Below are 6,996 nucleotides of genomic sequence, written 5' to 3'. Positions count from 1 at the left end.
TTGGGCCCCACACTCCCTGTCTCATTCCCAGGGGTGCGGTACACTTAGCCGCAAGAGGCGCTTTTAACCCTATATTCGGCCTCTAGCAGGGGTTAAAAGTGCCCCGCTAACAGCCGAAAAGTGCTTCTATTACAGCGGTAAAGTGCTGCTAAAATTAGCGGCGCTTTACCACTTGTGCCCCCCGCCCCAGTGTGAAAGTAGCCTAAATGAATAGTAATTCTAAACACTACAATCAAACCTAATTAAAAACACAGAAATGGGAATGTAACCAGATGCTTTCTTAAATAAACAGACAAATTTACAAAAGAATGAAGGAATTTAGGATCCAAATTTGGTTACTTAACCACTTAAGACCCGGACCATTATGCAGGTAAAGGACCTGGCCAGTTTTTGCGATTCGGCACTGCGTCGCTTTAACTGACAATTGTGTGGTCGTGCGATGTGTCTCCCAAACAAAATTGGCGTCCTTTTTTTCCCACAAATAGAGCTTTCTTTTGGTGGTAGATTGGGGGGTATGTGATCGAGAGTCCTAAAAAAGGATACAGCACCTCATCCCAAAATAGATTCAAAGGAGGGGAATTTTTTGGAAGAGTTGGGGGGATTATTGCGGTGCGATGAAGAAAACCAGACAAAGTATGTATGTATATATAAAAATATATAAAAAAGGTTTATTCATTCAATTTTTACAAAATATAGTAATTCAATATACAGATAGTGCATAAATTATTTTGTGGGAGCAAGATCTAGAAATAATTTTTTCGATCAGGTCGACCCTACTAGTTTCGCCTCTTGGCTTCTTCAGGGGAATTAGGACAAGATCGTCTCTCTAGATTACTCTAAAGAGATGAAAAAGAATAAAACAATTTTAACATATGCATACAATATAAGCTCTAAAAGAACTTCGATTATATATGTTCAACAAAACATGTCATGTATATAGAGTACAAACAAAAGTTTGGCTGGGATCTCTGGCGGGGCAAGAGAAACCAAAGTTCATAGGAGCAAATGCGCATATATCCACAGCCTGGTAGCAGCCAATGCTGTTCAGCCCATGAGAGGGGGCTGGCAGCAAAATTCCATAGGTAGGAGAAATAAAACCTACCCTAGCTTCATGCACAGCCAGTCAAGGAAAAACCCCCTCAGGGTGGATATTGAAATCCAAGTTCAACTGACAGGACTTAAAATACAGAAGAAAAAGAATCTATGTTAGAATATGTGTTATTAAATTATGATCTGTTTCAACTAATTAAACAAATCCATAATAGAGTCAATAGGGTTAATATATGTAAAACAGCCATACCTTGAAGCGTGATAAAATCAAGGTGAATACAGGGGAATTAAGTAAGACAATAACATGGGCACTGAAGAGCCTCAATTCATCTGAGAAAAAAAAAAAAGTGTTTGAATAGATTTAGTATACTTCATAAAGTTAGTGAGAACATGGGTAACTAAATTATTAAGTGTAAGCAAGGGATCAACTTACATGGAGTATTTAACTAGATGAACAGTCTGAGTGCAAGCAAACATCAGCTGGTGATAGAAAGTCAAAGGATAGTCGTTTGCAGCAAAAATCAAGGACCAGTCAGTTGCAGCTGAAAAGTCCACAGATAATCTCCTTTAAAAAGGGTAGAAAATGAATGAAAATAAATGAAAAAGTGAAGGTTTAGCCATAAGTATTCAAACCTTACACAGAGGAGACAATAGTGAGGAGAGTGAATGGTTGCAGGATGGAAACTTACCTATCTTTAAGAGGAATAAAGACATCTGTCAGTACCCTGTTGGTAGCAGACAGATAATGATCATATCATGCTATATATAGCCTGTTGGGGAGGCGGGTGCATCGCGATTGGATCTCAGAGGTCACATGGTCGCTGAGATGCCTACAATTCCCACACTCCTTAGCGCTGAAGCAGCCGTGTCATATGATGACACCGGCCAATCAGCGGAGCCGCACTCTGGAGAAAAAGGAAAAAAGGAAGGAAACGTATGAGTGCAGAGGGGAGGAACACAGAGCACTAAAAGAGAGCGATTGCCAGCCAGCAGCACCAAAACAGTCACACATACACAGAGCGGCGTGGACCATGACCGCAAGCTGACTGATCAAGGCAAACCAAGCAATCAAACATGAAAGCAAAAGCAGTAGATCATATGTTGTAAAAGTCATAATATACTAAAGAATTAAGACAAACAAAAAATCACTAATAAGAAGGGGAGAGAGACCCTGAACAGGGATGTGAATGGGCTGATGTATGGAAAAGGGCTGTAGTGGCTTATTGGGAAGGATGTGCATTACCTCCAGAACTAATTAGGGCTCAAGCTAGTCCCACATATAGGTGAACCCAGAAAGGAAAAATTGCCAAGCCAGAGACCCAAGCCAAAATAAAAAATTATATACAACATATTTACCAATAAAATGAAAAATGTAGGGTTTACACTATATGTACAAACATATGTATTCAGTATATTTCAATACATACAATCAAAAATCGACAACATTATTATTGATTCATAAATTATACATCAATATTCAAAGGAAGTAAATGTGGTTGTTATAATGATATATAGCAATATATAACACATTATTGCCCCCATCATAAATGGGAGCAGGTGGGTTGATTTTAGCCAGTGCCGGAACTTGCCCACTAGGTGGAATATGGGGCAAAGAGTTTGGTGGTCAAAGTAAAATACATGTAGGACCTGCTGGAGAGTGGCAATAGAGCAGGATGTAATGAGGAGGGAGGAAATGACCAGACCATAACACCTTTCTTAGATGGAATAACGTAGAGGCCACACCATTTTATTTAATAATAGAATTTCTTATAAATATTTCTTTCACAGAAAGGGCTTGAAACTGATATATTCGTTCAACCCCGGAAATTTAGTGGCATCTAACTGATGTATCCATTTGGTTTCAAGTTGGAGTAAGGTCTGGTCAATTCCTCCACCTCGAACATGTATAGCGGGCATCACTAAATGGCGGCCCGCGGTCCGCGTCCGGCCCGAGCTGCTGCTCTTCACGGACTGCGGCGATCGCGCCATCTAGTCGGCGCTTTTGTCCCCAGCCTCCTCCGCTATCATTAGCAGAGTAGAGGAGCGGGAGGCGGGACAATTCTGGACTGGGGGCGAGACCAGAGAGGTAGCCGCCTGTCACGTTAATCAGGATTTGATTGGCTGCTAGGAGGCAGTCCTAGCAGCCAATCACCAGTTCACTGAAAATTCAACCCGGCAGCTCCCGCGCCCCTCCCAGTGCTGCTGTGCCTTCAGTTCGCGATTGTCCCGCCTCCTGCTCTCCGCTCTGTGAAAGGTAGGGGTGGAGAGGGAAGGGAGGAAAATATATCTAAATGTGATGGATGGATGGGGGGGGCAGTGCTGTGTGTGGGGGGGCAGTGCTGTGTGTGCGGGGGCAGTGCTGTGGGGGGTAGTTCTGTGGGGGGGACAGTGCTGTGTGTGTGTGGAGGCAGTGCTGTGTGTGCGGGGGCAGTGCTGTGTGTGTGGAGGCAGTGCTGTGTGTGGGGGGGGGCAGTGCTGTGTGTGTGGGGGCAGTGCTGTGTGTGTGGAGGCAGTGCTGTGTGTGGGGGGGGGCAGTGCTGTGTGTGGGGGGGGGCAGTGCTGTGTGTGTGGAGGCAGTGCTGTGTGTGGGGGGGCAGTGCTGTGTGTGGGGGGGGCAGTGCTGTGTGTGGGGGGGGCAGTGCTGTGTGTGGGGGGACAGTGCTGTGTGTGTGGGGGCAGTGCTGTGTGTGTGTGTGGGGGCAGTGCTGTGTGTGTGGGGGCAGTGCTGTGTGTGTGGAGGCAGTGCTGTGTGTGGGGGGGGGGGCAGTGCTGTGTGTGGGGGGGGGCAGTGCTGTGTGTGGGGGGGGGGGCAGTGCTGTGTGTGGGGGGGGGCAGTGCTGTGTGTGGGGGGACAGTGCTGTGTGTGTGGGGGCAGTGCTGTGTGTGGGGGGGGCAGTGCTGTGTGTGGGGGGGGCAGTGCTGTGTGTGGGGGGGGCAGTGCTGTGTGTGGGGGGGGGCAGTGCTGTGTGTGGGGGGGGCAGTGCTGTGTGTGGGGGGGCAGTGCTGTGTGTGCGGGGGCAGTGCTGTGGGGGGGACAGTGCTGTGTGTGGGGGGACAGTGCTGTGTGTGTGGGGGCAGTGCTGTGTGTGGGGGGGGCAGTGCTGTGTGTGGGGGGGGCAGTGCTGTGTGTGGGGGGGCAGTGCTGTGTGTGCGGGGGCAGTGCTGTGGGGGGGGACAGTGCTGTGTGTGGGGGGGCAGTGCTGTGTGTGTGGGGGGGCAGTGCTGTGTGTATGTGGGGGCAGTGCTGTGTGTGTGGGGGCAGTGCTGTGTGTGCGGGGGCAGTGCTGTGTGTGTGGGGGGGGGGCAGTGCTGTGTGTGCGGGGGCCGTGCTGTGTGGGGGGACAGTGCTGTGTGTGGGGGGACAGTGCTGTGTGTGTGGGGGCAGTGCTGTGTGTGGGGGGGGCAGTGCTGTGTGGGGGGGGGGTAGTGCTGTGTGTGTGGGGGCAGTGCTGTGTGTGCGGGGGCAGTGCTGTGGGGGGTAGTTCTGTGGGGGGGACAGTGCTGTGTGTGTGGGGGCAGTGCTGTGTGTGTGTGTGTGGAGGTAGTTCTGTGTGTGGGGGGGCAGTGCTGTGTGTGCGGGGGCAGTGCTGTGGGGGGTAGTTCTGTGGGGGGTAGTTCTGTGGGGGGGACAGTGCTGTGTGTGGGGGGGGACAGTGCTGTGTGTGGGGGGGGGCAGTGCTGTGTGTGGGGGGGGCAGTGCTGTGTGTGTGGGGGCAGTGCTGTGTGTGTGGAGGCAGTGCTGTGTGTGTGGGGGCAGTGCTGTGTGTGTGGGGGCAGTGCTGTGTGTGTGGGGGCAGTGCTGTGTGTGGGGGGGGCAGTGCTGTGTGTGGGGGGGGCAGTGCTGTGTGTGGGGGCAGTGCTGTGTGTGTGGGGGCAGTGCTGTGTGTGTGGGGGCAGTGCTGTGTGTGTGGGGGCAGTGCTGTGTGTGTGGGGGCAGTGCTGTGTGTGTGGGGGCAGTGCTGTGTGTGGGGGGGCAGTGCTGTGTGTGCGGGGGCAGTGCTGTGGGGGGTAGTGCTGTGGGGGGGGACAGTGCTGTGTGTGTGTGGAGGCAGTGCTGTGTGTGTGTGGGGGCAGTGCTGTGTGTGCGGGGGCAGTGCTGTGGGGGGGGACAGTGCTGTGTGTGTGGGGGCAGTGCTGTGTGTGTGGGGGCAGTGCTGTGTGTGTGGGGGCAGTGCTGTGGGGGGGACAGTGCTGTGTGTGTGTGGGGGCAGTGCTGTGTGTGTGTGGGGGCAGTGCTGTGTGTGTGGGGGCAGTGCTGTGTGTGGGGGGGCAGTGCTGTGTGTGGGGGGGCAGTGCTGTGTGTGCGGGGGCAGTGCTGTGGGGGGTAGTGCTGTGGGGGGGACAGTGCTGTGTGTGTGGGGGCAATGCTGTGTGTGGGGGCAGTGCTGTGTGTGGGGGGGGGGTAGTGCTGTGTGTGGGGGGGCAGTTCTGTGTGTGGGGGGATGTGTGATAGGACAATACTGTGTGGGGTGATATGTGAAGGGGGTAATACTGTGTGGGGGGATATGTGAAGGGGGGCAGGGCTGTGGTGGGGAAGATGTGAAGGGGACAAGCAGCTGTGCACAAAATGTGGTGCTGCACAGTAAACGTGAAGGGGTACCATTGACTCCTAAATGCACTGAAATGCAAGGTGCAATTTCCCGCACATAAACGCAGCATGCAGTTTCCATGCGGCTGCATTTTTAAAAAAGATGCCAGGACCTTTTTCCAGCAGAAAACTCAGGCACAGCAACCCATTCAAACGAATTGTGTGTCGCGTCTGCACCCCTGGGCTGTGATGTAAAGAATCAGAGTAATTGCACAAAACTGCGATTCGGACCTCCGCTTGAAGAAAATTTTACTAATCGGACCTCAGTACATTTTAATTCAATACCCCTGATGTATAGGAACATGCTCCAGGGCTGAGAAACTTACAGCGTTAAGATCAAAGTCATGTAGGCAACCTACATGTCTATTTAAAGCAGTGGTCATTAGACGCTTATATAGAGGGTTGACATGGTCTCTAATGCGTTTAAAAAACGGTCTCTTGGTCTTGCCAACATAGAAACATCCACATTGGCAAGATGCCAAGTAGACGACGCCCACCGATTGACAGGTGACACGGAACTTTAGTTTGTGAATGCGACCGTTGGGTAAAAGAGTGACGTCATTGGTATATATAAACCGACAAATGTCACAGTTACCACAAGAAAATGTACCTTTGGTAGTAGATGTCTCACATTCCTTTCTGGTGTGGTGACTTTGGACAAGGCGATCCCTCAGTGAGGGAGTCCGTTTAAATGTGATTTCAGGATATGGTTTTATATATTTTGATATCGTATTGTCGGCTAGAAGTAGGGGCCAAAATTTTTTAAAAATCTGTCGCATTTGAATATGCTGTTGCGAAAATTTGGTCACTATTCTGATAGAGTCAGTTTTATTAGGTTGTTTGTTGGCATTTGAATAAATAAGATTAGATCGGTCTAGTCTGATCACCTTGTTGAATGATCTTTTGAGCAAGGATCGACTGTAGCCCCTGGAGAGTAATCTACAGTATAGATCATTAGCTGCAGCGTGGAAATCTGTGTCTCTGGTGCAGTTTCTTTTGAGCCTCAGGAACTGGCTGTAAGGAATGCTATCCAAGAGTGGTTCAGGGTGGGCACTGGTCGCGTGCAAAACAGTGTTGCCCGCAGACGGCTTGCGATACAGTGATGTATGCAAGCGACCCATACGGTCAACATGGATACGCAGATCCAGGAAACTTACATCAGTTTGGCTACATTCCATGGTGAACTTTAGGTTGAAGGTGTTAATAGCCAGTAATTGCATAAGGAGTGTGAGTTCCTCCCTAGAGCCATACCACAAAATCAGTATGTCGTCTATATATCTGTACCATTTAATGGCCTTAGACAACAGTTTTGACAGGCATATGTTCGAAAAGATCTCCTTCTCCCACCCCCCCAGATA

At 50.0% G+C, this 6,996-nt stretch overlaps 1 long non-coding RNA gene across 2 annotated transcripts; it reads right to left on the bottom strand.

Moving 5' to 3' along the window:
* Positions 1-734: 734 nt before the first annotated feature.
* On the bottom strand, positions 735-2,802 carry LOC120932511. Of its 2 annotated transcripts, XR_005748005.1 has the most exons (5): positions 1,740-2,802; positions 1,484-1,615; positions 1,301-1,380; positions 1,103-1,177; positions 735-836 (listed from the first exon to the last, which is right to left on the bottom strand). It is a non-coding gene; the product is annotated as an uncharacterized LOC120932511 (long non-coding RNA). The 2 variants fall into 2 exon arrangements; XR_005748004.1 differs by having other exon boundaries at positions 1,484-2,160.
* Positions 2,803-6,996: the final 4,194 nt, after the last annotated feature.

This window comes from Rana temporaria, chromosome 3 (genome assembly GCF_905171775.1).
Source record: "Rana temporaria chromosome 3, aRanTem1.1, whole genome shotgun sequence".
Taxonomy (NCBI): Eukaryota; Metazoa; Chordata; class Amphibia; order Anura; family Ranidae; genus Rana; species Rana temporaria.
This window is presented reverse-complemented; position numbering and strand designations above follow the sequence as displayed.